The sequence below is a fragment of the Eumetopias jubatus genome, unplaced genomic scaffold, assembly GCF_037043125.1.
Source record: "Eumetopias jubatus isolate StellerSeaLion01/CBP00866 unplaced genomic scaffold, mEumJub1_p1.0 scaffold_7, whole genome shotgun sequence".
Classification (NCBI taxonomy): Eukaryota; Metazoa; Chordata; class Mammalia; order Carnivora; family Otariidae; genus Eumetopias; species Eumetopias jubatus.
In genome coordinates this window covers 56,635,352-56,663,342 of record NW_028274813.1, presented here as the reverse complement: position 1 = coordinate 56,663,342, position 27,991 = coordinate 56,635,352, and positions in this window count along the sequence as shown.

Genomic DNA, 27,991 nt, shown 5'->3' with positions numbered 1-27,991 from the left:
GAGACACAGAGACCCCCCAATCAAAATCAGTAAAAATAGGTCAACACCCTGACATCTATTAGTAAAACTCACAAGTCTCAGAAACAAAGAGAAAATCCTGAAAGCAGCTTGGGACAAGAGGTCTGTAACCTACAACAGTAGAAACATTAGATTGGCAACAGACCTATCCACAGAGACCTGGCAGGCCAGAAAGGACTGGCATGATATATTCAGAGCACTAAACGAGAAAAATATGCAGCCGAAAATACTATATCCAGCTAGGCTGTCATTGAAAATAGGAGAGATAAAAAGCTTTCAGGACAAACAAAAACTAAAAGAATTTGCAAACACCAAACCAGCCCTACAAGAAATATTGAAAGGGGTCCTCTAAGCAAGGAAAGAGCCTAAAAGTAACAGACTAGAAAGGAACAGAGAAAATATACAGTAACAGTCACCTTACAGGAGATACAATAGCACTGAATTCATATCTTTCAATAGTTCCCCTGAATGTAAATGGGCAAAATGCCCCAATCAAAAGACACAGGGTATCAGATTGAATAAAAAAACAAGACCCATTGATATGCTGTCTGCAAGAGATTGATAAACCCCTGGCCAGACTTATCAAAAAGAAAAGAGAAAGGACCCAAATAAATAAAATCATGAATGAAAGAGGAGAGATCACAACCAACACCAAAGAAGTACAAACAATTATAAGAACATATTATGAGCAACTCTATGCCAGCAAATTAGACAATCTGGATGAAATGGATGCATTCCTAGAGACGTATAAACTGCCAAAACTGAACAAGAAATAGGGAACCTGAACAAACCTATAACCACTAAGGAAATTGAAGCAGTCATCAAAAATCTCCCAACAAACAAGAGCCCAGGGCCAGATGGCTTCCCAGGGGAACTCTACCAAACATTCTCTAAAGAAGAATTACTGCCTATTCTTCTGAAACTGTTCCAAAAAACAGAAATGGAAGGAAAACTTCCAAGCTCATTTTATGAGGCCAGCATTACCTTGATCCCCAAACCAGACAAAGACCCCCATCAAAAAGAATTACAGACCAATATCCCCGATGAACATGGATGCAAAAATTCTCACCAAAGCACTAGCCAATAGGATCCAACAGTACATTAAAAGGATTATTCACCACAACCAAGTGGGATTTATCCCTGGGCTGCAAGATTGGTTCAACATCCACAAATCAATCAATGTGATACCATACATTAATAAAAGAAAGAACAAGACCATATGATCCTCTCAATAGATGCAGAAAAAGCATTTTGCAAAGTATAGCATCCTTTCTTGATTAAAACTCTTCAGAGTGTAGGGATAGAGGGTACATACCTCAGTATCATAAAAGCCATCTATGAAAAACCCACAACAAATATCATTCTCAATAGGGAAAAACTGAGAGCTTTTCCCCTAAGGTCAGGAACATGGCAGGGATGTCCACTATCATCACTGCTATTCAACATATACTAGAAGTCCCAGCCTCAGCAATCAGACAACAAAAAGTAATCAAAGGCATCCCAACTGGCAAAGAAGAAGTCAAATTCTCATTCTTTGCAGATGATACGATACTTTTTGTGGAAAACCCAAAAGACTCCACCCTAAAACTGCTAGAACTCATACAGGAATTCAGTAAAGTGTCGGGATATAAAATCAATACACAGAAATCAGTGGCATTTCTATACACCAACAAGACAGAAGAAAGAGAAATTAAAGAGTTGATCCCATTTACAATTGCACCCAAAACCATAAGGTACCTAGGAATAAGTCTAACCAAAGATGCAAGAATCTGTACTCAGAAAACTATAGAATTCTCTTGAAAGAAATTGAGGAAGACACAAAGAAATGGAAAAACATTCCATGCTCATGGATTGGAAGAACAAATATTGTGAAAATGTCTATGCTACCTAGAGCAATGTACACCTTTAATTCAATTCCTATCAAAATACCATCAACTTTTTTCAAAAAATGGAACAAATAATCCTAAAATTTGTATGGAACAAGAAAAGACTCCGAATAACCAAAGGAATGTTGAAAAAGAAAAGCAAAAATGCTGGCATCACAATTCCAGATTCAAGCTCTATTACAAAGCTGTCATCATCAAGACAATATGGTACTGACACAAAAACAGACACACAGATCAATGTAACAGAATAAAGAGCCCAGAAACGGACCCTCCTATGGTCAACTAATCTTGGACAAAGCAGGAAAGAGTGTCCAATGGAAAAAAGACAGTCTCTTCCCCTCTAGAACCCTCAGTTTGTTTCTCAGAGTCCATAGTCTCTCATGGTTTGTCTCCCCCTCTGATTTCCCCCACTTCATCTTTCCCTTCCTGCTATCTTCTTTCTTTTTTTCTAACATATAATGTATTATTTGTTTTAGAGGTACAGGTCTGTGATTCAACAGTCTTACACAATTCACAGTGCTCACCATAACACATACCTTCCCCAATGTCTATCACCCAGCCACCCCATCCCTCCTACCCCCACCACTCCAGCAACCCTCAGTTTGTTCCCTGAGATTAAGAATTCCTCATATCAGTGAGGTCATCCTGATACATGTCTTTGTCTGATTGACTTATTTCGCTCAGCATAATACCCTCCAGTTCCAACCACGACGTTGCAAATGGGAAGATTTCATTCCTTTTGATGGCTGCATAATATTCCTACACACACACACACACACACACACACACACACACACACACACACACCACATCTTCTTTATCCTTTCATCTGTTGATGGACATCTTAGCTCTTTCCACAGTTTGGCTATTGTGGACATTGCTGCTATAAACATTGGAGTGCATGTACCCCTTCAGATCCCTATAAAAAGCTTTTGCACTACAAAACAAACAGTCAACAATACCAAAAGACAACTGACAGAATGGGAGAAGATATTTGCAAATGACATATCGGATAAAGGGCTAGTATCCAAAATCTATAAAGACCTTATTAAACTCAACACCCAAATAACAAATGATCCAATCAAGAAATGAGCAGAAGACATGAATAGACATTTTTTTCAAAGAAGACATCCAAATGGCCAACAGACATATGAAAAAGTGCTCAACATCACTCGGCATCAAGGAAATCCAAATCAAAACCTCAATGAGACCAGCTCACACCAGTCAGAATGGGTAAAATTAACAAGTCAGGAAACGGCAGATGTTGGTGGGGATGCAGAGAAAGGGGAACACTCCTAGACTGTTGGTGGGAATGCAAGCTGGTGCAACCACTCTGGAAAACATTATAGAGGTTCTTCAAAAAGTTGATTAAATAGAGCTACCATATGACCCAGCAATTGCACTACTGGGTATTTACCCCAGAAATACAAATGTATGGATACAGTTTTGGTTTTCAATGAATAGATTATTCTTGTCCTTTATCCAAGTCCATTTTCCCCAAGATTTTTACTTTATACTTTTCCTCTATTTTAAAGGTTCTTTTTACATTAAGTATGTTGGCTTTATATTGGATTTATTTATTTATTTATCTTATACCATGCAAACATTTTATTTATTTATATTTCTTTTAATCAATCTAAGTCAGCCTATTCCCATACTCAGTTTTTAGAATAATTAATCCTAGGTTGCTTCTAGAATTTGTATGACTTTACTATTAACATTTATATTTCTGATCCATATTGAAATTTTCTTATGTATACCCCAATTTTGTCAATTTTTCCTGTATGACATTCCATTTCCAGAGCCATTTTTTTTTAAAAGTCCATTTTTGCCTATTAATGTGAGATGCCATCTTTATCATGTGATAAGCTTCCTTATGAACTTAAATTATTTTTGAATTTTCAATTTTATTTTACTGGTGTTTTTTAATCCATGTGCTAGTAACACACAATTCTTTAGTATGATTTAATGTTGATATATAGTATTTCACTTTTGACTATTCCATATTTATTTTTAGTTTCATTCTACCATTAGATGTACATTTGAATTATTTCCATTTTCTGGCCACTGTTTTGATATACCAGTGGATATTCTTCTATATGATGCCTGGGGCATATGAATTTATATTAGGCACATATCTAATTTTTCAGTCACTAAGTGTTTACTCTTGTGGTTAGTCTCATAAAAATTTAATAAGTATTTCATGTTTTCCTTATATGATATAATCTATACTTGTGAGAATATATGCTGTGAACCTAAGAATGATCTCTTTGGAGTTATATGTATTATATCAATCCATTTATTTCATTCAGGTTATAATTTTCTCCTTTTGGTGACTATTGATATTGTATGTGTCCTACAATATTTGAATGGCTAGATTTGTGATCCTGATTGTATTTTTCTTCCTTTGATAACACATAAATATTGTCCCTGATATTGGTTTGTAAGAGGGAAAGGAAGATGTCTAAAACAGAAATTTTAGTAAAACATGAATTATTTCTTTAATGCTTTGAAGGGATTTTAGAGTAGCAAAGTGGAGGAAAAAATTGATCAAAATATAATTCCAAATCAAGATGGAAAGGCATGCCATATCATAGAATCTTGGAAACTTGCTCTAAAACCTCTAGGAATTTCCAAAATTTATTGCTCTTCCATTAGGATCAAGGTATCCAACATATGTTCTGAAGATTAATAAGCAGCCTACCTAAAAATCCTAGTTAAAACTCTTCCTAAACTGTAAGCAAATAGCAGAATTATCCAGTTAGTTGGCATACTTGCATATGTAAACCAGAAGGGTCCCCAAAGGTACTTCGCTTCTAGCTTTTGGATAGAATTTACCAGAATTATATTGACTATTAATTAAATTTAAAATTGTATGTAACTCCTCCACTAGTATATTAGTAAACGAACGTCTTTGAGGATTGTCAAAAATGCATTTGAATACACTGATCATTTATTCTCATGTTGTCAGATACTTACAAAAGACCAAACTCAATTGTCTCATCACTGTTACCAATTAAAAATTTTGTGGAGTCCATAAATTTTGATTATCAGTTATGTAATCATAGCAGGAAGGGAAAGATGAAGGGGGGGGAATCAGAGGAGGAGATGAACCATGAGAGACTATGGACTCTGAGAAACAAACTGAGGGTTCTAGAGGGGAGGGGGGTGGGGGGATGGGTTAGCAACTGGTGATGGGTATTAAAGAGGGCACGTACTGCATGGAGCACTGGGTGTTACACGCAAACAATGAATCATGGAACACCACATCAAAAACTAATGATGTATGGTGATGAACATAACAATAAAAAATTTAGAAAAAAAAAACTAAACCAAAAATTATAAAAAGCATTGGCTAATACAGTTTGTTCATGGAGGATAATGTCTAGTGTCTTCACCTTCCAAATGAGAACAGAAAATCTGAAGAAATCTTAAGAGTTATTGCCTATATTAAACAGGAACAAATAGAAAATATTCAGTGTAACCCATATGAATGATCCCATGCGTTTTATTTTTAAATATGTTTATATATTTTTTTCAGTTTTATGGATATATAATTACATATAATGTATGACTTTAAGGTGTACAGCATATGATCTGATATATGATTATAAAATGTTTAGTTTACCATTACCTCCCATTGTTACAAGTTTTCTCCCTGTGATAAGAACTTTTAAGGGTTACTCTCTTGCAAATGTCAAATATACAATACAGTACTGTTAGCTATAGTCATTGAATTGCAAATTATATCCTCAGTACTTATTTAACTTATAACTGGAAATTTGTACCTCTAGATTACATTCACCGAGTTCCCCTATCCTTCTATACCCTCCAGTTCTGGCAATCACAGATCTGACCTTCATTACTATGATTATTATTACTTTTTAGGTTCTACATATAAACAAGATCATACAGTGTTTGTCTTTTTCTGTCTGACTTATTTCACTTAGCATAATGCCCTCAAGATCCATTCATGTTTTTGTAAATGGCAGGATTTCCTTCTTTTATGACTGAAGAGTATTTCATTGTGTATATGTACCACATTTTCTTTATCCATTTTATCTGCTGGTGGACACTTAGGTTGTTTCCATATCTTGGCTATTGTAAATAATGCTGCAGTGAACATGGAGGTACAGATTTCACTTCAGGATAGTGAATTCATTTTTTTATATATATATAATACATATATATAATATATATATATATATATATATATACACACACACACACAGCAATTGTAATACAGCAATCAGAAATAGAATTGCTGTATTACATGGTAGTTCTATTTTTAATTTTTTGAGGAACCTCCATATGTTTTCCATAGTGGTATACCAGATTACATTTTCACCAAGAGTGCACAGGGTTCCCTTTTCCTTATATCCTTGTCAGAATTTATCTTTTGTCTTTTTGATGACTGCCATTCTAACAAATGTGAGTTTTTTTAAGGTTTTTATTTCCTTATTGAACTCATTTTGTTTATGCATTGTTTTCATAATTTCATTTAGTTTTCTGTGTGTTTTTATAGTTCACTAAACTTATTAAAAACTGCTATTATGAGTCGTTTGTCAGACTGTTCATAGATATCCATTTCTTTAGGGTAAGTTATTAGAGCTTTATTAGTTTACTTTGGTGGTGTCATGTTTACCTGTTTTTTTTCATGATCCTTGGTTCCTTACACTGGTATTTGTATATTTGAGTAAGCAGTTTCTTCTTTCAGACTTCACAAGTTTACTTTGGCCAACAGTCTTTCACCAGTTAGCTCAGGTTGGGGATCTGGACTGATCAACAGGTAGCATCCTTGAGCAGGTGGGGATTGCTTTTGGGGTCTATTTTGGGAAAGGCAAGTGTCAGAGCTCTGAGGTTGAGAGGGTTGCTGCTGGCTGGGAACAACTGGTTAGGACTGCTAGGTTGGTTCCTTACCAAAGTTTGTCTGTAGGATGAGTGTAATAGCTGCCTGGATTCTCTGGTCAGGTTTCCTAGCCAGGCAAAACAGGGCAGTATACTCAGCAATAAGTAGGGCTGTGAATTAGCTTCACCAGGCAGGGTGGCAGAATGGGTCCTAAGGCCAGTATGGCTTGTTCTTTGGGGACCCAAATCAGGCAGAATTGTGCACCCAGTTCTCTGGCCAGATGGAGATGTCAGCTGGGCTCTTCAGCAGGGCAGAGCTAAGTCCGGCCTCTTTGCTCAAGTGCTGCTGAGGGAAGTAACTTTGCTAGACTTCCTGGTTAGCAGAGGCCAGAGGGATATATTTAAAAGTAAGCAGAGCTGTGAATTAGTTTCCCTACTGGAGGAGGGTGATAGAACAGGCTCCAAGGCTAGCAAGGCTCGCTGTTGGGGTCTTAAATCAGGCAGAACTGAGCACCAAATACCCTGATCAGACAGGACTATCATCTTGGCTCTAAACATAGGCAGAACTGTGTGTTGAGATTTCTACTTGAGCGCCGCTGCAAGTAGGAGTAAGTCAGCCAAGAACTGAGTGCTGGCTACCATAAGCTTTGTCTCCTTTGTCCATCACATCTCCAGTAATCAAGCCCCTCAGATTCCGCCTGTGATCCCCATGAGATGTGACCTGAGTGGGTTTCCCAAGAAGTGACCCATACCACTGGGGGAGCTAGATGTTCACTTCATGCTTTCCTTTTCTCAGGGGAGACCTTAGACCAAGTGGACTGTCTTGGTGCAGTGCTGTGTTAGCCTGGGGATGGAATAATGCGGTCAAGAGTATAGCTGTTCCTCTTACCTTTCTAATGTGGTTCTTTTGGTCTGTGTGGTCCAGGGGGGTCTTCTCACCTCTCTGTTCTAGGATCTTTACAATGATGTCTTGTTTGTGGATACTTGCTAATTGGTCTTCTTTTGAGGGCGACTGAAGTCAGAAACAACCTATGTTGCTATCTTGACGATCTCACGTGTTTTAAATGCTTGCACAAAGGTTCCCTTCCTTGTACAAGTTAAACAACTCAGCAAATCTGTAAACTCTCAGTTTTCAATGCTAGATGAAGGGAATCTAATACATATTAAGTGCTTACAATGTAGCAGGCACTTTGCTAGACAGTTTGTACAGTTATTCAAATGGTAATAGTCACAAAATATCAGCTATAGTTTTATGGCTTATAAAAATAAGTACAGAATTCTACAACTGAAAATTTTGTGAAAAAAATAATCCCAGATTCCTCCCCTGCAGAATTCCTACAAATGCTGAGTAAATCTGATGATTCTTCAAATTCCATACCTGAATTCTCAAAAAGAGAAATTCCAGAAGCCAGTAACAAAAAACAAAATCTTGTTTGTTTCCAAACAAGAACAGTAAATAAAAATGAACCTTGGTAATTTTGAGGTGTTATTACGTATTATGATAGCCAAGAGACAGTGATTTTCCAGTCTCATAAGTACAGGAGAAGAAACCTTGAGCATAAGCTAGCTGGAGAATAGCAAATGAAACTTCTTGATTAAGCCATCATCCTGAAAGGGCTAAATGTTTATTAAAAGGGTCTACCAGACACAAGCAAATATATATAACTATATAACTATATAACAACTATATATATATATATAATTTCCCCCTGTGCCAGAGAATGAGAACAAATCAGACTGTCTTGACCTGGTTTTAAGGTAGGATAAAAAAGTCTTCCTTGAGAATTTGTAACCACATATTTTCCCTCAGATGTGGTTGGGGTTTGAATTGAAACTCCAAGATAATGAATTAACATGAAATATTATTCTGAATAATAATAGGCCTGAAGGGATAGGAGGAAGGAAACACAAACTTATTGGTGCGGGTGAAACTCTTAAATCTCCAGGAACATTTGATTTCCATATTAAAATGAATGCAAACTCCAAAATTACAAGATTCACAGCTAAAATAATTCATCATGAGTTAGAATTAACAGAAACAAACTTCAGAATTGGCTTCTAAATATAATTTATATCTGATAGGGTTGTTTTATAAAGAACATAGCAAAGAATTATTGAAGATAATTTATAATTATAGGATGTTCAATTCTTCGGGAATATATAACAGTTTTAGATATTTAAACAATAATATGGTTAAAAATATATTAGATAAATTCACAAACACAGTGTGAGATTATAACACTACTCTAAAAAAGTGAGAATAAAAAAGAGAAAAAGAGTTCACATCCATACTCTTATACATACTTTTGTAGCAACAAAATTGGATATCACTAAAGAAAACTGCAGTCATCAAAAAGTTAAAGAGGATGTTATTAAAACTTTATGCCAGTATATCTGAAACTTTTAGATGTGTTGGACTAATTCTTAAAAAGATAAACCATCAAAAATGGGTTAAAGACAACATAGGAAACTCAACTGTTTCTGCAAACAATGAATATATATAGAATAGTTAAAAATATTTTTCTACGAAAGAAATCTAAGAATCCAGGAAGGCCTGCAAGGCTTTGCTCATAATTGTTTTACAACCATAAAGGGAAACATTTTTGTATTCACATTCAAACTATTCCCTAATGAGAACTTTGTCCTATCTCTTTGTATGAAGCAAGAAATCTTTGACAACAAAACTCAAAATGAGAGTTGACAAAAACAAAATTATTATAGATGTGACATTCCTAAACAACAAAATAAAACAAAAAACTGCAAAATAAATGCTGAAGTCAATAAAAAGATAAGAGCAATAGAGCAAACTTTTAATGAGTGGTATAAAAAAAACCTTCCAATGGAATATCACTTTGCACTTTATAATATATTGCTTCATATTTGTAAACTACAGAAAAATAATGACAGAGGGATCTTTCTGAATTAAAATCAATTTGAGACACTTTAAAAGATTGTAATAATTGTGAAGTATGAAGAAGTGCTTAGCAAAATTGATTGTAACCAAATTTAGAAGTATAAAAATAAAGTTTGATTTTTGTTCAATGTATGGCTATAATGCAATGTTTCTTTAAAATTGGAAGTATGTAACAATTGAAAATTAATGTTGATATTTCACTTTCAGAGAATGTAAACTATGTGTATGTAAACTATACCTGTATGTCAAAGTTTAAATTCTATGCTACTTAGTGTTTACATCTTATAAATCAGGGAGAGCTTGGGTTTACAATCATATTCTGGTTAGCTTGGAAAAAAAAATTAGGCTTTACTCCTATTCTTTCCCTTAGAAGAAAGAGAAGAATATGTAAGTTCATATTACTGTCCATCAAAGGAAATTGAAAGATACAATTCCCAATGCTGTTAATGTAATATGGAAATATTCTACACTTCATTACATTTATGGCTACACATATACTTTTGTATTGATTCATTTAAATTTTATTACAAAATTATGGTCGGATATTATGAATATGTTATAATTTTGGTTTTTTGGTTACCAAATTTGTCATAATAAGACAATATAATTTTAATATATATGCTCTGCAAATTACAGCAGAATAGTGTATTTTCATTTATATCTAAGTTTAATTTTTGAGCAAATTTGCACCTTCCATTTATAATATTGATATCTAGAAATTAGCAATCATCAGAAAATACTTAAAATAACATAAAAATTGTGTATATTTTTGTCAATCTTCCTGGCTGGTAGTCACTCTTTAGGTTTAAATGTAGCTAATGTATAAAAAAAGAAAACAAAATGCAGATTTATATATAAACCTGCTGGGCTTTATAGAAATTTTGATATTAGTCCATATTTTGGTCAAAAAATCTACACTTCTAATGCTGGGTTCAGTTACAATGACTTTGAATGCAAATAATACCAGGTGACTCTGTGTGTGTGTGTGTGTGTGTGCGCACGTGTGCACATGTGTGTATTTTATTGTACAAAAATCAATGGCATTATTTATAGTCACTGGTAAATATGCCTATTTTATAATTTTATTTATTTATTATTTATTTATGTTTTTAAAAAGATTTATTTATTTTAGAGAGAGAGAGTGCATGGGGGAGGGAGGGGCAGAGGGAGAGGGCAAGAGAGTCTTAAGCAGACTTCTAGCTGAGTGCTGAGCCCAAAGTGGGGCTCAATCCCAGGACCCTGAGATCATGACCCTAGCCAAAACTCAAGAGTCAGACACTTAACTGACTGAGCCACCCAGGCGCCTCTTTACTTTATAATCTTAAATTAATTAATTCTATTTCAGTCATATAAGGAGGCTATATTTAAAATTGGTATTTTAAATTTTACCTTTACTTTTTTTAAAAGATTTTATTTATCTATTTGAGAGAGAACATGAGCAAAGGGGGGAGGCAGAGGGAGAAGCAGACTCCCGCTGAGCAGGGAACCCCATGCGGGCCTCATCCCAGGACCCTGAGATGATGATCTGAGCTGAAGGCAGATGCTTAACCAACTGAGCCACCCAGGTGCTCCAATGTTTTAAAAATTTTTAAAAACATTTTATTTATTTATTTGACAGAGAGAGACACAGCGAGAGAGGGAACACAAGCAGAGGGAATGGGGAGAGGGAGAAGCAGTCTTCCCGCCAAGCAGGGAGCCTGATGTTGGGCTCCATTCCAGGACCCTGGGATCATGACCCGAGTCGAAGGCAGATGCTTAACGACTGAACCACCCAGGCACCCCACCAATATTTTAAATTTTAAAGTTAAATATATACTTGATAATCTTTCCATATAGTACACAAACATATGTAATTATTATAAATTATCCAGTGCACCTGAAAGCACAAGTTTCCAGAGAAACTATATTCTTCTAGAAATTTTCTATGCACATGCAAGCAATCGTCTAAGTTTTTAAAAAGTTCTCTGATTATTATTATTTAATTTTTCAATATTTATGACAAAATTGGTGTTGAATTAAAAATGCAGTTTAAAAGAGCATAGGACAATTAATTTTCAGAAAATGAACATACTTGGGTAGTAACACTACTTAGATAAAGAAAGAACATTGCTAGTACTTAGAAGGGTGTTTTTCTAAAGTTCTGAGATAGCAGCATATTTGGAGAGCTGTTTCATTTAATTGAAATGTGGTCATTTGAACCTCATACACCAAAAGCCAAAGAATCAAAAAAGCAGTTCACGACATTCCCTAGTGAGAGTGATGGTGAACATAAGGGAAAATGAAGTTAATGCTATAGAACAAGGAGGAGGAGGAGAAGCAGGGATGGATCTCAGGGGATCCTGGGATACTCCCCTTAGAATGTCTTACCCCGTGGAAGGTTATATTTACCCTAAAGAGGCAGGACTACCAATGTGTAGTAACTCTCAGGAATAAAAGTCATATCATTAGATAAATATTTTAAAAATATGGAGAGAAAAAGTGAATAAAAATAAAAATATGGGAAGAATGCCAGGAGAAAAGAGAACATGAGATACATATATGGAGCTGAGAAATAGAGTTACTCAGGAAATCAATCACCTTGATACATATCAGATTTAGGAGAGCAGTCACCTCATGTAGGAAGAGGGAAGACTTTGGTTAGGTGCCGATCTATCTATCTCTTTATCTATCTAATCAAACTCTTACCTCTTCCCACTTGAGGTGACTGTTTTCCTGAATCTTATATGTATTATTTAGTGGCTTTTTATGGTAGGTGTTTTTCTTTTAAATTTTAGTTGATTTTAACTTTATGAAAAAGTGTCATGCAGTTAAAAAGGTTGGATAATTGTCACCACAGTGTTTGCTATTAGAAGGATAATGTTGTCTCAGTTTTATTGAAATATAGCTGACATACAACACTGTATAGGATCAAAGTGTACAGCATAATGTTGTTTTTAGAATATTTCATGGGTCAATCTACTTGATTATGACCCCTGATGACATAAATCATTTGCTCCACTATAAACTTACTTTGTTAAGCTTAGATTGCTTCTCAGCACTTAATGTGTGTTAAAATAGAACGAAAAGAAAGACAAAACAAAAAAAAACATATAGACTGAAGGGCAGCATATGTTGTATTTATTATAAAATCTTCCTGTGGCAAATAAGAACCTAAATTAGAGTAATTTATTTGTAATAGTAACTTGTGAGGCTCTTTTGAGAGAGATTAGGCATATGTTCTTTTTTGGGAGATGTAATTATGCTCCGTTTTGCATATGTAGTCAATGTTGAGATTGACCATTACTTCAAATACTCTGTTTCTTGGTTCTCTCTCAGTCTCTTATAGTTCATGTATAGTTTTTCAGTGAAATAATAAGAAATCTTGATTCCTGTATGTACAGGAAATTGAAAATTTCCAGTATCTATTTATTTCATATTGACATCATATTTACATTTACCTGGGACAATCAAAAATCCTGGTGGAACTGATAAAAGATTCTGAACAATTATATATTATATAAAACTGCTATTTGTATCATTTAGTAATTGTTATAAAAATTTTTTGTGTCCTGTAACAATTGGCTTACCCAATTGACAACAGATTATAACACATGTAGCTATATAAGATTTTTCCTTTTTAGGTGAATATCAGAAAAAAAGAATACTTGGCAAAAATTAACTTTGCTTTATTTTATCTTCCTTGCATGATATGCATGATATTTAATTAAGACATTTATCTTTAGCAGTTTGTGAATACATGGCTTGATACTCATTATAAAATACATCTTTTCTGAGATTTCAACACCTGGGGTGAATTATGATAATTAAGTACTATATCATTATGTTCTTACTTTTCCTTTCTGGCCCCTACTGTGAAAATTCAATTTCCAGATGTTTTTTATGTTTGCAGTTTAAAGTTGTAAAAGAGATCTGTCTTTTCTAAGCTCTCAGGTTTGTCATATTGGAGATTCATTTTATAACAGTCTTTCATTGGTTTCTTGCTTCTCCAGCCAAATTAGGACATGCATTTTTCAAGGGAAGGAAAGATTCTGCATGCATAGGTTGGCTTTCATTGAATGGATTTTAGTATTTCAAATTATTCGAATCAGTACTTTTGAGAAGACAAGAAAGGGAGGTTACATTGAATTGGTTGTCTGAAAACATACAAATTCCAGCACACCTATGCAATCTTGAGTGGGTCATTAATAATCTGGTCATTTTTTCCCCATTTTATCAAATCAGTACAACCCCTTTCTAAATTAATGCAGTAAACGTTAAATGAAATAACCAATATAATGCATCAGATAAACTATATAGCTCTATATAAGAAATTAAGGTGTATTTCGATTGTTGCATTGATCATGATTTTCTTTAGATACATATTCCTAGATTGATCCTTGATGTAGAAAAATACTAGGTAGGGTGTTTTATTGTTATATAATATATGAAGGTAATTATTTATAAAGGGCCATGGAGAGGCAAAGTATATAATATTCCGAGATTTTTAAATTAGCTTGAAGGGGTTACGTAGTATTCTTTATCTATTCCTTACCTGACAGGCTGAATTTTAATGGCAAAATATTTAATATTATTTTTGTTTAATATTCTATAGGGGTTTATACAAAAATAATTCAAATGCAAATGCATGATAAATGTGTGAGTAGTTGTGTGTGTGTATAAATATACATAAGATATGTAATTATTTTTTTTCTTATCTCAAGAATCTGTATATATTATGGCTGAAGTTGTCTATCTCAGAATTGGCAAGTGGCATTTTTGAAAAAATAGGAGATGAACTAGAAATAGAGATTTAAAAGGTGAGTAATTTGATGCAAGTGTCACATATATTCACATTTTGTCTTAAGATATTACAGATGAGATTCAGTGAAAGGAAACAGGACACTGGTATATTTTATTTTGTTATATTTAAGTAAGCCATTAGTGTATGACTTTATAGTCTACAATTTAAAAAATTGTGAAGACATTAAGGATGGCACGTGATGTAATGAACACTGGGTATTATATAAGACAGATGAATCACTGACCTCTACCTCTGAAACCAGTAATACATTATATGTTAATTACTTGAATTTAAGTTAAAAAATGGAAAAAAGAGAAAGCTATCAATATATTTTTTAACTTTTAAACATAATATGGAAATTTATGACAAAATAGAGTACAGTATTAAGAAGTAGGAATGGAGAATTATAATTATTATTTAGTATGGGAACTTAGAAAAAGATAGAAAATCAAAAAGAGGAGGGCTCTGGAGCAAATATGAGTAAGTCACTTTTCCAGACAAGTGTTTATACTAGAAAGGTAAGACAACAAAATGGTTAGGACTTTGGAGCCAGACTGGTATTAAAATCCTAATTTTACTATTTTTTATTGTGTGACCTTGGACACAGAACTGCTCAGTGTATTAGTTATTAATTAGGAAACAAGGATTAATTCAAATAAATTTAAATAGGACCTGTCCAAGATAAATTAGGTTTTCAGTCTTTCAGACTTTAGCCCATTGTAACTCAAGTGAAAATAAAGATTATTTTAGGTATCTATCAAACTATCTTAATCTTATAATTTATGCACTAAAATGGATCAGTCACAGAAGTATTATCTAAAAACTATTTCTGTAGGTTGCAGATAAACACTGGGGTCTAACCCATGACTTCACAAAATGTCAAACATTCCATGTTCTCAACCTGATGTGTGAATTGAATTCCAATACTCAGAAATGTGAGTATTGATAAGTCTTTAAGGGGTTCACATGGGAGGGAAGGTAGAAAAGACAAAACCTGAAATTTGGAAAAATCTATATTTAAAAGAAATAAAAAAGAAAGAAAGAAAGAAAGAAATCAGGGCACCTGTACGCTAAAATAGAAACACTGCCCACGAGAAGAAAAACCTGACTCATAGATGTTTCATATCCCACTCTAATTCGGTCCTATGGCTAGTTTGGGTCCAGAATTTATCATTATTGAGGGGCCAACATTCCCAAGTTTAAACTGTATTTTAATGTAGTCCTGTTTGACTCATTTAGTGATGTTAAGATTGATCAGTGAATTCAAGGGTTAACAGCCTGATCCCACCGTTTTAGTTTTGTTGTCCTTCATGATGGGAACATAAAACAGTGAGTTGCATTTGGCACCATGTAACCATACAGTTTCCCATTAACTTTAACTTTTCAGCTGAAGTTTCTTGTCATTTGCTGATGATAATTGCCTTAAACATTATAATATATTGCAAAATATTATTATTGTCAAATTAATAAATTAAGATTTCAATTAAATGTGAAGGTGTATTAACTTTAAACTGTGTGTTCCTAATTATACATCTTCAATATATACATCAAGAGAATTACAAGGAGAAATTGAAAAAAATACATAAAATTTGGAGATTTTTATATACTTTCTTGGCAATTGATAGAGCATGAAAACAACAAACAAAAAAACAGCTTTGAAGAATCTGAAGAGCATAATCCCTAGATTGACCATGGGCATTAGAGAACCATTTGATTGAATAATTTAGGAATATTCATTCTTTTTAAGCACATGTGGAATATTTACAAATATTGATCGTATTTTTGGTCATTAAGGTGTTTTTAACACTCAAAGGATTAATACTATACAACAACATTCTTTCGCCAAAGTGTGATTGCTAGATGTGAATAACAGAATTATAAATTAAACCAATCACATACATTTGCAACTTAAAAAAATGTATTTCTCTAAACCCATTGGCTTAATAAAAAGTAGGCTATGGTTAGAAACAAACAAATGAAAAATTGCAATTTTAATTACATTTCCCTTTGTTTCCTCTTCTGTTCATGGTGGATATTGTTTTTCCCACCCCTGTTCTGTAAGCTCATAATATTGGGGCTTGCTTTGGCCAATGGGATGTTTCACAGATGCAAGTAGGAACTTGAAACATGACCATGAAGTTGTGGGTTGCCTTTTGAACTTGCGCCATTACCATGAGGAGAGAGTTCCCTACCCATCTGTACTTTTCTCAATCAAGTCTTCAGAATGAATGCATTTGGAGCAGCCCTGAGCTCGATCCACAGTGAATATCCAAGCCCCAGTTGGCTCTGCAGGGTGTAACAAATGTCCCCAGCTGAGCTTATCTAGATCAACTGACCTAGGACAACTGAAATAGAGAGCTTCCCTAGTGGCCCCAGAGATACATGAGAATGTATTATTTATTATTTTATGCCACTGAAATTTTTTTTTAAAGACTTTATTTATTTGAGGAGAGAGAGAGAGGGAGAGAACAAGTCAGGGTGGGAGGGGCAGAGGGAGAGGGAGAAGCAGGCTTCCCGCCGAGCAAGGAGCCCCATGTGGAGCTGGATCCCAGGACCCTGAGGTCACGACCTGAGCCGAAGGTAGACGCTTAACTGACTGAGCCACCCAGGCGCCCCTGAAATTTTTTTGATATGCAGTATTATTTTACTAATCGTTAACTAACATGTACATAACAATATATACAGATTTTTAAAAGAGTAATGCATATAAAAATATGAGAATCTGAAAGAGTAGAACTAAGAAGCGATTTTAGACACACAATTGAACTAGAATCAAGGAGCTAAGTATCCAGCATAAAGAAGTTAGAATTAGAAAAATAGTAGAAACCTAAAGAAAGTAAAATACAGTTAACAAAACAAGTACTTATACAGAGCTGTGATGGCTAATTTTATGTGTGAACTTGACTAGGCCATGGAGTATCCAGACATTTGGTCAGACATTATTCTGGGTATGTCTGGAAAGATGTTTCTGGATAAGATTAGCATTTGAACTGGTAGACTGAATAGAGTAGATTGCTTTCCTTAATGTTTTGACCCTCATCCAATCCACTGAAGTGCTGCATAGAACAAAAAGACTGTCTCTTGCAGGAGTACGAGGGAACTCTTCCTGCCTTACTGCTTTCCAACTGGGACATTGGAGTTTTTTGGTCTGGAATTATAGACACCATTGGCTCTCCTGGTACTCAGGCCTTCAGACTCAGACTGAAACTACACCATAGAGTCTCTGGGTCTCAACCTTGCAGGCTGCAGATATTGGGACTTGTCAGCCTCCATAATTATGTGAGAAAATTCCTTTTGATAAATATCTTTACATATGTGTATATGCATGTGTATTTTATATATGTATACACACATCCTATTGGTTCTGTTTCTCTAAAGAACCCTAACACAAGAGTATATCAATAAAAATAAAATGCTTTCTCTATTAAAAAAAAAAGACAATAGCAACAACAAAAAGACAAACCTCTGGCAGAAATAATAAATAAAAAAGAAGGAAGGTATATATAAATAATTATAGAAATGAAAGACATAAAGTTTATAGAGAGATATCAGATTACATCAATGAATCTAGAAAACTAAAAATATAGAGGATGACTTTTAGAATAATCTTTTACAAACAATTTTAATATAGTTAGCTGAAATTTCCAGTTTCCTAAGTGTAAATGAGAAAACTAACAGGGTAAAACAGAAAACTAAATAGTTGTATAATCATTATACTTTGCATGACTAATTAAGTATCTTCCAACTAGGAAAACACCAGACCCATTTGACTAAAGAAACTAATTTTACCAAATAATCCAGAAATAGATCATTTAAATCTTCAGTAATTAATTCAGAGATGAGATAAAGGCAACTCATCCCTCAAATTATTTTATGAGTTTGATATTAATTAGATCTCAAAACAAGGTAAGGACAGAATTGAAAACTAAAATATGTGTCAAATATTTTTTTGTCAACTCAAATGAGAACATACTAACAAAATATTGGTCACTGCATTTCATACATGGAAGTTAACAGATCTCACTATATTCAGGTTATTTCAGGAATTTGAAATTATTTCTGTATTATTTTCATAGTAGCTAACTTATATTAAATGATTAAAAGATAAATGCAAATAATCATTTCAGTGGGTTCAGTAAAATATTTAAAAAGTTCAGAAACTATTCATGGAGAAAAACATTCAGAAAATTAAGGATTAAAGAAAACTTCCTTACTCTGAAAATATTGACAGTAACCACAAAACTTAATACAGAGTGCTCAGTGAAAAACCATTAGAAGTATACTTTTAAAATCAGTAACAAATTAAGGATGCCCAAAATTACTATTAACATTTTTCTGAAGTCTCTGTCCAGGCAATGATATATGATACAACTCTGGAGAAAATAAAGTTCTTTTTCATAATAGGAAAAAACATAATATTCTAAAAATGTTGACCTTTAGATACAATAAAACTTAATTAAAATCTCTCCCATTTTGTGTTTTTCATAGAATTTAACAGAAATTTTCCAAAAGGTATTTCAAATGCCAAATAACTAGGAATATCCAAGTCATTACTTTCAGAGTGTCCTTCCATTTGATATCTAGCTTTATTATAAATATGGACTAATTTAGAGGAAATAGCTAATATTTTAGTTTTATTTCTTAATATTTTTCCATAGAGTTTAAAAGAATCAAAATATTTTCATTTTAATATTATTTATGTCAAAGTGAATTGTTTCTAATTAATATATTAAAAGTTAACTTAAAAAATTACGTTCCTGTTGTATGTAGCTTTAAAAGACTATCTCATAATTTGCATCTTTTAAGTTTTTATTTATTATTTATTAACTAAGTTCCAGTTAGTTGGGGCGCCTGGGTGGCTCAGTCGTTAAGCGTCTGCCTTCGGTTCAGGTCATGATCCCTGGGTCCTGGGATCGAGCCCCACATCGGGCTCCCTGCTCCGCAGGAAGCCTGCTTCTCCCTCTCCCACTCCCCCTGCTTGTGTTCCCTCTCTCGCTGTGTCTCTCTCTCTGTCAAATAAATAAATAAAATCTTTAAAATAAATAAATAAATAAGTAAATAAATTCCAGTTAACATATAGTGCAATATTAGTTTCAGGAGTACAATATAGTGATTCAACAATTCCATACATCACAACAAGTATGCTTCTTAATCCCCATCACCTGTTTAACCCATCCAGCAATTGTACTACTAAGTATTTATCCAAAGAATACAAAAATGCTCATTCAAAGTGATACATATACCTGGATGTTTATAGCAGCATTATCTACAGTAACCAAATTATGGAAATAGCCCAAGTATCCAGACTGATGAATGGATAAAGAAGAGGTGGTATATATATACAATGGAATATTACACAGCCATTAAAGGAATTAAATCTTGCCATTTGCAATGACATGGATGGAGCTAGAGAGTATTAAGCTAAGCAAAGTAGGATTACTACATTTTAATCAAAACGGAGAGTTTTTAAAAATTTTTCCTGCTCTAATTTTATGTAGTTTCCATGAAGACTTAATTAAAATTATTTACCTTGAAAGCATTTGTTCTCAAGTTTATTATAAGTAGCAGATAGCAAAGTACAATTAATTTGATTTTTTATTTTATAAATTAAGTCACACAAAGAAGCAAAGAAATTAGCACTAACGTAGAAGTTAGATCCAAGATGTCTCTTTAATAATAATGAAACACACTTGTTACCTGTTCAATTTAAAATCATATCCTTGCCATTAATTAAGTGTCACATTTCTGAAGCTAGTAAATTCTATATAGCAATCACTATTCACATATGATTACACAGATACCATTCCATAATGATAGTTCTTTATTACATCACATTTAAGACATAATTCTGTTTTTTTTTTAACTTTTTTGTTGTTGAGATGTAATTGATATATAACATTGTATATGTTTAAGGTGTACAACATAGTGATTTGATACATACATATATTGCAATATGATTACAACTCTTCAGTTAGCCAACACCTCTATAATGTCACATAGCTATTTTTTGTGGTAAGAACGATTAAGATCTAGTCTTTTAGTGACGTTGAAATTTATAAGACAGTATCAGTGACTATATTCACTAGAGTTGTGCATTAGGTCTTCAGAACTTATTTATCTACTAGTTGCAAATTTATATTCTTAAACAACATCTCCCCAGTTTCCCCATCTCTCAGTCCCTGGTAACCATCTTTCTATCTCTATTTTTATGAGTTTAGCTTTTTTTAATTAAAGATTTGTATTTATTTATTTATTTGAGAGAGAGAGAGAACACAAGCAGGGAGGAGGGGGAGGGGGAGAAGGAGAGGCCTTCCTCTGAGCAGGGGGCCTGATGTGGGACTCCATCCCAGGACCCTGGGATCATGACCTGAGCCAAAGGCAAACACTTAACCAACTAAGCCACCCAGGCACCCCAGTTCAGAGTTTTTAGATCTACATGTAAGTGATATCATAGTGTTTGTCCTTTTTTGTCTGACCTATCTCTAAGTGTCCATCAACTAGTGAATGGATAAAGAAAGATTGGTGTATATACACAATGGAGTTTTATTCAGCCACGAGAAAGAGGTAAATTCTGACATTTGCAACAGCATAGATGGACGTTGAGGGCATTATGCTAAGTGAAATATGACTTTTAAAATCAGTTTGTGAGTGTACTTGGAATTTGAACTTGAAACTTTTTTCTCTCAATGCCAAAAATGTAAAGATTAGACTTCCATTGATACTATATACATAATATATATTTTGATGAATTTGAATTCATACAAATTGATTATTCATAGATAGGATCATATTGTGTGTATATGTGCATGTACATATGTGTGTATAAAGCATTTTATTCCCCAATCTGCCTCAATAAATTGGAAGTCATGCAAATGCACAATATTATAATAAAATGGGTTTTTCATCAAAGACATTCTTTTCTAACTGTGAATACAAATATGTTTTGGTCAGAGCAATTATGTAAATTTATGTAGTGAAATTATTGCATTAAGTGATTTAGTCATCAAAACACTAATTTTTGTTATCACAATATAAATATGAAATCGATTACAAATTATCCAAGTAAAGCTATTTGCAATGGAAATGTAATGGAGGTGATAAGACAAGGAAATTAATGTTGAGGTAAATGAGGTTATTTAAAACACCTTCAGTTGTGATTGCATAATTTTAAATTTCACTTTCATTTGAAGAATTTAAATATGCAACAAGATGATATTAAGATACATGATTTTCATGTTTTGTGATATTTCTGCAATTTTAAATAAACCCATCTCTAATCAATTTCTTTTTGAGAAACATATCCAAGTCTCAATTTGTAAAGAAAATTTACATTTTGAGTATTTGTTGCTCTCGTGTTTTTCCTCACTGGCAAGCTATATACTGCCTTCACAGGTAACATGACAAAAATGTAAGCATGCCCATAATCACAACTCAATATATTACCATAGAGTAAAACCAAAGTGTTTTAGTATGGCCTTCAAACTTTGTAAGTAACCTTTTCTTACCTTTTTACTTGATTAAACTCCTCCCCATTTCATTAATTAATGTATTTATTTATCATTCATTATATATTTGCTAAATATCTATGCCATGGATGCTAGAACAAATATATCTTTTGTTATTTAGAAGCACATATTGAATCACTGCCAAATGCCTCAATCCCTGAATATATCATGTTGTTTCCATACCTTAATGCATTTATTTTTCGTAGTAGCATACTCTTTACTGTTTACCACCATGGTTATTTGGCAGACATTCTATAAATTATTCAGTACTTTGACCAGCCTTAATTACTGTGATGCTTTCTGTAACAGAGTTCTTTATTCATAGGCATGTATAATTATTTAATTTTACATATGCATCCAGTACAAATGCTTCAGGTTGCAAGTATAAAATCTACTTAAAAGAAAAAAAAAAAACTATTATAAGGCTGTGTTTCTTCCATAGGGAAATATGCAATCCAAATAGTGCCTCAAACTTTTAGAGCAAATAGAGAAAATCCCTAGTGTATGTCATTCTATTACAGTCACTGCTGCTCTTTCTCCTTACTGACACACAATATTGCTGTTGTATGTGGTCTTCTAACATTTGGACAACAAATCAGAGCCATGCTAGAACTCAGTCCTGCAGATTCAGCTGTCAGCACAGATCAATATAATTTAAAGGCGGGGAAAATTCACTAAAGATGCTTCTCTCTCAGTATTATGCTCTACATAGTGTGCTCTAACCTGGGTTTTTCAGTCCATAGCTCTTAAGTTCCATATAATCTTTTAGGTAACTTTTATAGACATTGTCTTTTGAGGCCATGACACCAGAGGTTCAGTCTCTAAAGTAATTTAGATGTCCACGTCTATTAGAACCAATAAAAATTTTCCCTGGTTCCAGGACCTGGATCTCACCAGGAATTTGGCTAGTTTCCTTTTCAGCCCACGGAACACAATAGGATCTTACAACTTTTCTCCTTGTCACAAGTATTTGATTTCTCTAATGGGGCAAAACTTTGGAATACCAAAGTGTTATCTTGGGGTGTCCTTATTTACTCAACAATTCTCCTTTTGCAAGGTTGGTGTAAATGGCTCATTATTCCTGGCCTTCCATGTGGCTTATCTACTCTATCCTTCCACCTTCCCAACACACAATCTAATCTATGGTTTGGGGAAAACTTCTATAAATCTATGTTGACATGACCTCTTATAGGTGGCCAGGTTGATAGCTTTGATATAACAGAGAACAATAAAAGACAAACTCCATCAATGTTTAATGCAGAGAGCTCCATTTTGCTAAACATATTTTTGGTTTGTACTTAGACAATATTTTATAATAATGTCTTTATGTATCTAACAATCTTTCCATGTGAAGTCTCTTAAGCCAGGAGCCATGTTTATTTATTATTGTATCCCAATTTATGATGATTTGGGTCATTGGGACTTAACTTCCTTTTTCTTCTATTAATATTTTATTCAATTCATGGGTAGCCAACTATTATAACTTCATTAGAAATAAAGTTATATAACTCATGATAAAAGCTCATATTTGAAACATGCACCTCAGAATCATAGTAAGACATATGTAGGTTGAATCTCTGACTATTGTTAAGATCACACATGGGGATATATACTGAAAAAAGAGACCAAATATAGACCCCTGAAAAATGTCAGCATCAGTGGGGTGGCAGAGGACACGATTCCTGTGAAAGAATAGATGTGGACAGAGGTTGAGAACCAAGAGAAAAATATCAGTAGAGTAACCTTGTAAACATCAAGTCTAACAATGTTTCAATAGTGGAAAATACTGCAAATTGTTAAGTAGGATCAAAGGTGTGGTTAGATTTGGCATTTACATTGTCATTGTAAATGTTCAGAAGTATATGACAGAAGCATTGGAAAATAGGATAAGTTAAGGAATTATTGGAAATAGTGAAAAAAGCAAAGAGGAACACTAGAAAAATAATTTTAGGTATTTCAAGAAGTTGAGATAATAGGAAAACAGTGGTCTCAGAATGCCTACAAAACCCAGTTCACCATGCATGGAAGCTTTCCAAATCAAAATCCTTACCAATATGGAACAGTGTTTCATACATGGCTCTACCCATTCCCATGCTGTATCTGATTTTATCACAGGTAGGAATCTTACACAGAGATGTTGGTTCTTTTCATTGTGTAGAGAATTTGCACTTGGCTAGATTAACAAAAGGGCTCAAACAAATAGATTATAACTTTCTTAATTTTGAATTAAGACAGAGAGAGACTGTGATATTAGGTCACAGGCTAAAAAGATGATATGTGAAGTAAAACCTGTGAGATAGCAAGCTGAAACAATATGCAGGATGGAGATGTAAAGGTACAGAAACAATGAGAAAACAGTGGATGCCTGTCAGCAAGGAGAAAAAAGAAAATGTTGTAAGCCATAGTGAAAATAACCCATGAGAGCATGCTGTTGAAAGGGTGGCTGCCCCTAGAGATGAGATTTCCTTATGTAGTTTTTGTCATAGCTTACTCCAATCCTTAATAATAAATTAGTTTGAAGAATTTAAGCTAGTGTTTATTACTATGTAGTTTTTGCTTTGTTTCATTTTATTTATTTTTTATTTTTTTAAAGATTTTATTTATTTGTTCAACAGAGAGAGTGAGAGAGTACAAGCAGGGAGGAATAGTAGAGGGAGAGAGAAGCAGGCTTCCCGCTGAGCAGGGAGTCTGACGCGGGGCTTGATCCCAGGATGCTGAGATCATGACCTAAGGTGAAGGCAGACGCTTAACCATCTGAGCCACCCAGGCGCCCCTGTTTCATTTTATTTTTGTCAAAAGGGCCAAAACAAAACACATGGTAAGATTTGAATGTAGTTGAAAATTCATTCACTTTCTAGCAACAGATATTCTTCTCATGGCTGTGCTTTATCTCCTCAGTTCCAAGACTTGGAGGAAGTACCACACAAGCAATATGAAATATAAGCTATAGGTAAAGAGGAACAAGTCATAAACCTAGTTTCCAAGAAATGAGACTTTATCACAGTGACACAGTAGAAGTGGTGTAAACAGAACTAAGAAACAAAGCACAAGTGGAAACAAAAAATGTTACCATAAAGTTTGATTTCCATGCCTTTTAAATTAGGACTTTATTTTAGATTTTAAACTACATTGACTCTGGTTTGAGCCCTCAGCTGGAGAACTGGAGATTATTTTCAATTTAGAACGCACCTCAGTTCCAGGAATTATTGTGTCTGTATTTGAGTATTGTTGATAATGCTGTTATAAACATTGGGGTGCACGTATCCCTTCGAATCCGTGTTTCTGTATCCTTTGGGTAAATACCTACAGTGCAATTGATGGATCATAGGGAACTTCTATCTTTAACTTTTTGAGGAACCTCCATACTGTTTTCCAAAGTGGCTGCACCAGTTTGCATTCCCACCAACAGTGCATGAGGGTTCCCCTTTCTCCACATCCTCGCCAATACCTGTTGTTTCTTGTGTTGTTAATTTTAGCCATTCTGATAGACATGAGGTGGTATCTCATAGTAGTTTTGATTTATGTCTCCCCGATGATGAGTGATGTTGAGCACCTTTTCATGTGTCTGTTAGCTATCTGGATGTCTTCTTTGGAAAAATGTCTTTTCATGTTTTCCACCCATTGCTTAACTGGATTATTTGTTTTTTTGGAGGTGTTGTCTTTGGCAAGTTCTTTATAGATTTTGAATACTAGCCTTTATCAGATGTGTCATTAGTAAATATACTCTCCCATTCTGTAGGCTGCTTTTCAGTTTTGTTGTTTCCTTTGCTGTGCAGAAACTTTTTATCTTGATGAAGTCCCGATAGTTCATTTTTGTTTTTGTTTCCCTTGCCTCCAATGATGTATCTAGTAAGAAGTTGCCCCAGCTGAGGTCAGAGAGGTTCCTGCCTGTGTTCACATTTAGGTCTTTCATCCATTTTGAATTTATTTCTGTGTATGGTGTAAGAAAGTGGTCTAGTTTCATTCTTCTGCATATTGCTGTCCAGTTTTCCCAACACCATTGAAGAGACTGTCTTTTTTCCATTGGATATTCTTCCCTGCTTTGTGGAAAATTAGTTGACTAGATAGTTGTGGGTCCATTTCTGGGTTTTATATTTTGTTCTATTGATCTATGTATCTGTAAACAACAAGCTTTTAAATGAAAATATATAAAACATCTCCATAACTTTTGAGAAGGCAAGGATTTCTTCAACATGTCACAAAAGTACCAAGCACAAAAGAATAAAATTTATAAATTAGACTATATTAAAGCTATTAACTTATATTAATTAAAATACAACATAAAGACAGTAAAAACCCATAACATGCAAATATTTCAAATACATATATCCTGTAAATGTCTTGTATCAGATTATAAAGAGTACCACTTAGCAAAAGATAATCTAACTGAAGGTAAGCAAAAATCAAATGAGAATTTTACAAGGCTAAATTAGTCCATGAACAAGTATTCAACATCATTAATCACCTGGAAAATGAAAATTAAACTATAATGGGATACTTTTGCATACCCACTAGAAATGCTAAAATCAAAATGATAGACAATGCCAAGTGCCAGTCAGGAAACTGAGCAACCCGAGCTCTCATATGTATCTGGTGAGAAATTTGTTTGGCAGGTATTTTATATGTATAGTCTATGACCCAGTAATCCCATTTTAAGGCATGTCTAACAGATACATATACACATGTTTATCAAAAGACAGGTAAAAGAATGCTAAAATTAGTACTTTTGCTTTAATACCAAACTGAAAATTATACAACTGTCCATGGAAAAGAATAATAGATAAGCAAATAGTTGTATGTTCAGACAATGGAAAAATTTATAGCACTGAGTGAGAATGAACTATAATTGTAAGAAACAATACGGTTAATCTCACAAAAATAATGTTCAGTTAAAAAAAGTCAAAGACAAAGAGTAATACAGTTTCATTATAGTTACATGAAGTTGCAACAGAAAACACTAATTCCATGACTTTATAAATCAGAATAGTGGGAGCTGTAATAGTTAAGAGAGGGAAGACTTGTTCTGAGATTCTGCTAACATATGAATTACATGGGTTCATTCAATTTGTAAAATTCCTAATCTCTGTACTTGTGATTTATGCATTTTTTTGCATGCATATTGTACTTCATTAAAAATTTTAAAATGCAGGATGCCTGGGTGGCTCAGTTGGAAGAGCATGTGACTCTTGATCTCGGGATTGTGAGTTTGAGCTCAATGTTGGGTGTAGAGATTACTTAAATAACAAATAAATAAATAAAATTTACAAAATTTATGTACATATATATTTTATACAGTTTTCAGTACCTATATGATTTTTTATAACAAAACTTAAAAGAATAAAAGAACAGTTTTTGTCAGATAAGAAGAGATTACCATTGGATTTGGCAACAAATCATCAGTCACCTTGAAAAAGAATATCTTACTTATAATGGTTGCAGGTGGGTCTAACCCAAGAAAAGTAAGAAAATGTGGGATGGGCAGGTTGAAGACATGGTTTAAAAAACTCATATTTTCCTGTGAAGAGAAATTTGAGGAATCTTTTGAAATGCTTTTGTGTTGAGGCAGTGATTTCTAATGATAGGTGCTCTTAGTAATTTGGTATTCTAAAGAGAATGATCTAGTATAGAGCAAAAAGGTGATGATGTATGAGACAAGGTCTTATTTTGTTGGAAATGTTCTAAAAAATGCCTAAAGGAAAGGGATCTAGACCCCAGGTTGAGGTCTAGATCTGTCTTTTCATCAGAGTAGGGGAACTTTAGTATAGTAACAAAGTGAAAGCAAAGATTATTGGATATGCTTGGGAAGAGAATGGCAGTTTGGGTGGTGAAAAAAGGAGAGTATTATAGTTGTATTTATACTGCCTTCTCTGCAATATATGACATAAGGCCATCAGTCAATAGGAGGACTTAAAATAGGAAGGTTGAAGAGAGAAGAGAAATAAGAAAGTTTCATTTAAATGAATAGAAAAGCAGACATCATAATGAATTGTGGTATAGGTCCTTTTTTCCCCCTTGACCATGAATTTATGATAATACTAAT